Below are 8723 nucleotides of genomic sequence, written 5' to 3'. Positions count from 1 at the left end.
CCCTCGGCGAGCAGACGGGGCATGGGGCGTGGCGGCAGGCTTGCAGCGAGGCATGATGTGAGAGATGGCCTCCGTCTGCTTCTTTACCGTGGAGAACTGCTGGGCAAAGTCCTCGACGGTGTCACCGAAGAGGCCGAACTGGGAGACAGGGCCATTGAGGAAGCGAGTCTTGTCGGCTTCACGCATCTCGACCATGTTCAGCCACAGTTGACATTCCTGGACCACTAGCGTGGCCATCACCTCCCCGAGCGCTTGCGCTGTGACCTTCGTCGCTCTCAGGGCGAGGTTGGTCGCTGAGCGCAGTTCCTGCAGCGCGTCGGGATCAGGGCCACCCCCGTGCATGTCGCATAGTGCCTTGGCTTGGTGGACCTGCAGGAGAGCCATGGCATGCAGGGCGGAAGCGGCGCGTCCGGTGGCGCTGTAGGCCTTCGCTGTCAGAGAGGAGGTTGCTCTACAGGTCTGGGAACGGAGTACGGGGCGACCTCGCCAGTTGGTAGGGGTTCCGGGGCATAGATGGATCGCAACCACCCTATCCAACTGGGGAATCACCTCGTACCCTTGGCGTGCTCCGCCGTTGAGGGTGGCGAGGGCGGACGAGCCTGTGGTGGTGTGATGAGTGGAGAGGGGTGCTCTCCACGAAGACGTCAGCTCGTCATGCACTTCCGGGAAAAACGGAACCGTGGGGGCGAGGCTTTGAGCGGCGCCCAGACCCCAGGAACCAGTTGTGGGGAGGATGGAGGGTTCCAATCCAAGCCCACACTGTTGGCTGCCCGGGAAAGCATGTCGGTCATCTGTGCGTTGGCCTCAGCCTGGGCGTGCAGGCCCGAAAGCAGCAGCCCAGGGGAGTCCTCAGCATCAGATACCATGACTTCTGATGCCCAAAAAACTACTACAAAATGGCGCCCGAACAGGGACAGAAGAGAGCAGAGTCATTACATCGTGGGCTGGCTGGAAAGGCAACACAAACAGGTGGCCACCATTAAAAGGTAAGCAACTTATGCTTATATATAAAAGTTTGTGTTGCTTGCCAGTTTGCCTGTGGTGGTAAGAACGCTCAAAAAGCTCTTCTAAACCAATAAGAAAAATAAAATAAATAGAGGGTTTTGATTCCAGAAGAAATAATTGCATGCAATGATCTGTTTTCTACTGTTAAGTGGGCCTTGATGGATAACAGTAAAACAAAAAATAAAAAAAATTTAAATAGAAATTAAATATATTCCTCATAAGTTAAGGAACTAATATATATTCCTCATAGGCTGAGGAAAGATTTCACTCATTGGCTGAGAAAACTATGACTCATAGGTTGAGAACTTAAATATATTCCTGATAAGTTAAGGAACTAATATATATTCCTCATTGGCTGAGGAAAGATTTTGCTCATTGGTTGAGAAAAATATGACTCATAGGTTGAGAACTTAAATATATTCCTCACAAGTTAAGGAACTAATATATATTTCTCATAGGTTGAGGAAAGATTCCACTCATTGGTTGAGAAAAATATGACTCATAGGTTAAGGAACTAAAAATAAATCCTGCAGGTCACCTAAGAGGGGTGAAAAGTTGTCATTCACTGTGTTGAGGAAGTGTATCCGTGATGATAAAATAGTTGTGTTTTAGAATTTTAGTGTAACTTTTGAGAGCTCTGTGTTTATAAAGGCCTTGTGTTTGTAAAAAGTGTGGTCATTTCTGTGGTTTGTGAGAGTATCTGTATTTGTGTTTGAAAGTGTGTAAAGAGCAAGTGTGTATGGAAGTGTATGACTGAGTACAGATATAAGCCCAGTACAAAGATTGGAATGAAAGCCTGTCGTGAGAAACTTTGGAATAATTAACTTTGTTAAAATATAGAAAACTAAAAATGTTCCAAAATATAAGCCTGTGCTGCATAAATGGTAAGGTGTATATATGCAATTTACAGCAGAGAATATATATTTGGACTATTTTCAACCTTCCATCAATATATGGAGGCAGAAGAGAGCTGATAATTGCAGGCAGAAAAAGCACCTAATAAATATTCTGGTTGTAAAGTGGAGATAAAACCAATGATAAAGATATAGATAGAAAAATAGAGTATAAACAAACAATAAGAAAAATAATAAAAACAGTGAGATAATATAGATGTAAAATGAAATTAGGAAAAAAGAAATCAAAAAGTTAACTCAAAACTGGCTGGAAAACATTTAGTCTTGGCTGTTCTTAGTCTAGCAGCTGTTGATTGGAATGGGCTAGAACATAACTCCTAAACTAGACTGTAGCATAGAAATGTATTTGACTTCATGCAGAGAATCTATACATTCAAGAGATATTGTAGGGTGTATGACCAAGTTAGAGAGACTCAGCTTTGCTGCGTAGACAGAAAGTTAACTCTTAGCTTGTGAGGTTTTTTTTTTTAGACTAGCAGCTGAAAAATATGCCAGACCTCTGAACGAGTCTGTAACATAAAAGTAATGGACTTCATACAGAGAATTGGTGCAGTCAAAAGATATATCTGTGCTAAAAGTTTAATATTTAAAGCACAGGGACAAGTAACAATAAAAAATTAGAAATTGAAATAAAATTAAACAACTTTAAAGTAATTAAAATCAGTTTGAAAAATTAAAAATAGCTAGGAGAAAAATAAAATAATAAGAATAAGAATTAAAGCTTTGAGTCCAGTGTATTGCATTAAACTGAAGTCAACTAAGAAATTGGAATTTAAACAAAGGTTGTAGTTAAGATAAGTGTTGTTATATCACATAAGGTAAAACTCCAGTGGAAATACTAAAATCTAGAAATCCACGGTGTAAAATCTCAAAGAAATGAGAAAGCAAAATAAATAAATAAATAAATAATAAAGAGACGTGAATGAACTTTGTGTATTAAAAAGGTGAAAGAAGTTGGAAAAATAGTTTAAATATTGCCGTTGAAGACTAGTGTAGAAGGAATTGATTTATCTAAATTAATGCTGCTAAAATAATTTTTCATTTTTATATGGCAAGTAAAAATTAAGAAAGAACCAGTGGAGAAATAAAAACTAAGATCAGGATGAAAACTGATCCTAAAAAGTAAATTGACAAACCTATAGGAAATGTTTTCATGTATGGGGTATAATAATTCATATATTAGAAGAAGATAAGGAAATTGATTTAGAAAGACATTTAGATTAAAATGTTAAAAAATAAATAAATAAAAAGATAAGAGTAAAAACTAAAAACAGGAAAAATAAAAAGATGTAAGAGCTATGTCCAGTTCAATGAGAAATATGAAGCATGCAGAGGAGGGTAAAATGACAGGATCCTTTTTAAAAATACCTCCCTATGTGACCCCAAAGGTCAGCTCCCAAAGGTCAGCTCCAAATACTTAAGATAATGTGGATGTCATTTCTTGTAGTGAGGCCAGTAGTTATCAAAGCCACGGAAAATGGGAAAGGGAGATTAAAAAGAAGGATTTTGAAATTGGAATATGAAAAGTAAATCTTAAATGTGAAAATTTCCCATTCATTCACTGTTTTATGTTCTGTCTAATCTAATATGAGAGAATACAATTTTTAACAATATTAAATTAAACTATAATGTCTTGATATATACATTTAAAAACCCAGGATTATATGTTTTATTTTTGATGTGTTTAAATATGTCTGGAGAACAATGTACATGTGTGTGCAACTTTATTGGTGTAAATTTGATCAACCAAGAAAAATAAGACAGATAGTGTTTATTATTTTTGCTAGGGAATGTCTGACTGGAGAGATTGAGTGAGACCTGATAGTGCTCTAAATAGAAACAGATCCTGCGCTCTGTAAGGAGAGAGAGCAGGAGGGGTTAAACCCTGTGTCTCTCTCTTGATGTCACCACTCATGCAAATGGGGCCCCAAATTTAGGAAAGAGAGATAGCTTTTAAGATTAGATATTTTTCTTTTATTTCTTGTTTTATATATACAGTGTAGGCATTGGTTGATCATGGGTACACTGAAAGTTGTCACTGAGACTAGAATTAAAGAAAATAAATTTAAGAATAATTTAGATCATTTCATGTTCTCTAATTTTCAAATTTGCTCAGAGAAGTTTTTTCTTGGGTTTGTTCTATGACCAGTCATGCCAGATAAAATTGAAATAAGTCCCAATATGTGGTGTATTTGATTGAAAAATATTGATAATGCTAAGGAAAAACTGGAAATTGGTACTGGGTGAAACCCATAGAGAAACATTAAGATTAAATTGAATATCATAAATAATTTCATGTTCATGTATCTATTCTGTGTGAAATTGATGCTAACTATGTTTTACTCTCTCTGTTGTCAGCATTGTGAAAGTCATTTCAATAACTCATTCTGGAACCAGTCTCTCACCATTGCAGATTGCTGAGCCAGATGATTTATTGAAGAAGCTTATATTACAGGAGACAGTCCGGAGAAAAGAAAAAATACTGAGAAATACAGTTTCTGTTCTGTTATATGATTGGCCCTCCTAATATCATGAATGCTGGTAATCATTACTGAATTGACATTTCAATTGTGGATTCAAATTTCTCTTGATAAGTTGATTTCAGTCATATATGACTAATTGGATGTTTGATTCTCCAAATGCCATCCATGGGTGCAATATCCATGTCTAAATTGTTCTGAGGGTCTAAATTGAAATCCAGCATCTAATTGCTAATTTGTTGGCAAAGTAAGAGTTACATATTGGACTGTTTACTCCCCTAAATTTTCCAAATACTACCCTCACTTTAAAGAAAAAGATTAATCAGTGCTGCAAGGAGTTAATTAAGTGTCTATTTCTAGTAAGCTATTTTTAATTTGAGTTAAATCCATGACAATACAATGTTAGAGGTATACAGTTTATGCACAGTGACATCTGTCTCTGCTATTTAACTGAATAACTGATCATGAAATACTGATAAGTATAAGACGATAATAACTGAAAAATCATATTATTAAAGGATGATAACATTAGGATATAAAAAATGAGACTTGTAAGAAATTCAAAGGACATAATGTATTTTACTGATCAATTATTGCAAAACACAAGATATTTGTCTGAATTTCCATTGTGCCATTTTACTATTTTATTTTGTTTAAAATCTTTAATTTATTTTCTGTTAATTTAAAAAGGTGATTTATGTTGGTTTATTAGACATAATGAAAGTTCCTTCTCCTGAGAAAGAGTAAGACAAGGGAGAATAAATGTAGGTTCTAAAACTACCTAGAAATTATTAAATTAAAGTGATGATTTAAATTAAGCATCTTAGAAGCTTGACAGAGGCGATCCTGTATTTTGATTTGTTCTGATGGTTAGTCTTCACCAAGAGACAAGGTATTTTGTGACTTTTGCTAAAGGAAAAAACATAACAACTTGAATGGAAATTAGTGAACTGTAAATGAGTTCAATTGTTGCATTTTACTGTTAATTTGGACAATTTCAATAGATTGTTGAACTTTGAATAATGCTTTGTGAATTAAACCATGTTTTGGACTGTCTAAATGTTTGAGCAGTTGTAGATGGCTCCATTGGCTGTGACGGTTCTCAGGTGATGCTCCCTGAAGCAAGCGAAAATAGCTGATTGCTGATACCAGATTATTAAAGATTGGATAATAGGACTGAGCGGTGCCAGAAGTTGTGAGTTCCACTCAACCCGACTGTGTCTTAATAACTGCTTTATTAAAATATTTTATCACAGCAATGAATAACAAGCATTCTATCACTGTGTTAACAGGGGATCACACCCTGTGTAGAAGATCAATTATAGATTGATTTTGGAGGTAAAGCTTTGAGAACCGTTGCATACAAAGAAGTGCCTAAATTATTAAAGAAGTATTAAGCAAATCTGGGATTGTTTGCATGATGAAGAATTACGATTGAAAAATTATTTTTGTTTATGCTTTTATTGAACTCATGTACATTTTTAATAATAATGAAGGGAAAAAGAAAACATGGTGGTGACTAAAAATTAACATGGCCTGATTGCCAAAAGAATGGGGTGCACAATTAACTAAAAATAATATAATATGTGGATAATAACATTGTGGAAGGAATAAGATTCTGTTGTGTGTGATCAAACAATATAATTTTGGATTCGAGCAACAGTAAAGCAGATGATTTTGATAGATGTGAATGGCCCAAGGCAATGGCATCTACCCTGAATGGACAGAAAGACCAACTTTGGAGGAAATTGATTCCTTCAATGAATATATAAGAAGATATGAAGAACCACGCCCTGGGTGTAAGTGCTGGCTAACCTCTCCCCAAAGGGTGACCCTCTACGATGCGCAAAGTATCTGGGTTGAAGACATCTACACTACAAGCAAGAACTCTTAAAATTATGATGAATAATTTGTTTAATACACTCTACATAACTGTGACAACCAAAAACAAGACCAAACCAGGAGCACGCACATGCTTAAATATGTTAATTTGTGACTATAAAAAGTCACAGAGGAGGGAATATGTAGTATATTTTTATCAAGTTAATCAGGAGTAATCAATGAAAACATTGTTGATTTGTACCACAGTTATGTCTGACGGGCAAACATGCAGTTTACTGTGTGTCAGGGCCGTGCAGAGACCTTTGGAGGGGCAGGTGCTCAAAGTATAAAAGGGGCACATGGAACAAGGCTTTAAATAGCGCGGTGCTCAAAATATCAATACAGTAATATATCGTGACACATTCCTTGCTGATTCGCGTATCGATACGGATGATTCTGTATTGATGCGGCAGCAAATGCTGTGATGCAGTTTTGGAAAAGAAACAGAACAGAAAAGACAATTTTAAGTTTAAAAGTTAAAAAAATATTTTCTGTCCAGAATAATTAGAAACTGAAGTGTCTTAAGTTGTACCAACCTGATGGCTTTTTCTTCTCTGTTATACAAAATAATTAAGAACAGCCGTTATAGTAAAAACTATAGTAAACGTTATAGTAAAATCAACGTGGCCCATGTTTCGTACAGTAGAGTATAGTTTTATTTAATGCCATGTCAGCATTTGTGGCTATTTTGATGGCAAAAACTGAATTACAAAAATACAAGAGTTCCATTAATATAATAAAAACAAAGCAAACAGAAAAAATACAGCAATTTATTTTACAGCAAATACAACAGATTTTTTACATTAATGTGATACCTGTTCTGGTAAAATCTTACTCAATTTCTTGAGTGAGTATGCTGCCTTTGCTGTTGTTGTTGCTGCTGCTAATACTGGAGTTGATCTGAGAGACTGTAGACATTAAAACAACAAACATATAGGAGATATATTAGCTGATTAAACAATTGTTATGTTACCATGACAAGATGTAAAGATTGCTGAGAGTGTTTGGAACTGGCTCACTGACCTGCCAAGGCTGACTGCTCCAAGAAAATAAGAGGGAGATGCTCACAGAGGCTGCTGCACACCAAGAGCTGCAGGTAGAGAAAATAAGATACCAGATTCAAAAAAGTAAAATTATCTGAGAAAAAAAAAAAAAAACATTAATGGGGGATAGGATGATGGTGGCCATGGTAGGGGTGAGACACAAACATCTATAGAGACAGAGGTGTGTGTGCTTGTCTGTCTACAGTACACAATACTGTGATCATGATTTCAAGTTGCATTGTGACTCTGAGATGTAGTTGGATTTTGATTGATTATGTCTAATCAAAAATATAAATAAAGAAACTAAAATGTGTATGTGTGTGTTCATTCTGTTGGCACCTACTAAAAATCACAGTGTAGCATTAATCTTACCAATAAGTGGAGGATGAGTTGTTGTAGACTTTTATAACAGAAATTTCCTGTTGGCCATGTCCCTAAAAATGTTAATGAGATTATTGTCATTTATTGGAATGTCCTTCTCAATGGCCAACAGAAGAAAGTCAGACAATCTCTCCTCTTTGCAAAGGCTGCAAAGTTTGGTTTTCACAAGCTTCAGTTTTGAGAAGGAACGTTCCACAGTTGCTGTGGACACCGGAATTGTGCCATATGTCTTCAGCAGCAGAGTCATGTTGGGGAAAACTAGATGTGCATTGTTTTCCTTGACCACTGACAGAATAGAAGACACATTGGCTGGTGGTGGGCATGAGTATGACGTATGGAAGACCTTCAATTCTGTCTGCAATTTGTCTTCATCTTCAATATTGTAGAACTGGCACAGTTTCTTCACAGCTTGGAGTGCTGCTGTTGGAATGCTAGCTGTTTTCCAGTTCTCTGGGACTGTTAGGCAATGGAAGGCATGAAATATTTCCCATTTGGAATTATCTCCTCCTTTAAAGGGTCTCTGAATAGTGGTCTTTGCTGTTGTAGAAAGAAAATATTTTTGTCATTTAAAATATAATTATATTTTAATCCTGTTCTGAATTGTTTTATTTTTATAATGATAATTCAGAGAATGAGAACATCAGTATAAGCCTTATCAGTGTTGTTGTGATAATTATTTTAAGGCACTCTACATTTTTTTAAAATAAACACTGAAATAATAATAATAATTTAGTCAAAAGGCATAAAAAAGACAAGACCCCTCGACGCCTGTGAGTGAAACTTTTCTCCCTCAAACAGCAAGCTAACGTAACGTTACTTCTACAGGCTACACACAGCAATACAACATATCTGCATGCTCTCTTCACGTCGTTCTTGTAAAATAATAATAATAAGTAAATAAACATCAAAATCTCTTCACTGGGAATGAATCCCCACTTACCAGCTGCCGCGGTCGCGGTGTTGAAGATATCTTCTGATAATTAAAAAATGCGCGTGCTGCGGCCGTGCGGCTTGAGGAA

Source organism: Xyrauchen texanus, chromosome 22 (genome assembly GCF_025860055.1).
Source record: "Xyrauchen texanus isolate HMW12.3.18 chromosome 22, RBS_HiC_50CHRs, whole genome shotgun sequence".
Taxonomy (NCBI): domain Eukaryota; kingdom Metazoa; phylum Chordata; class Actinopteri; order Cypriniformes; family Catostomidae; genus Xyrauchen; species Xyrauchen texanus.
The sequence above is the reverse complement of the archived record's forward strand: the minus strand, read 5'-3'. Positions refer to the sequence as shown.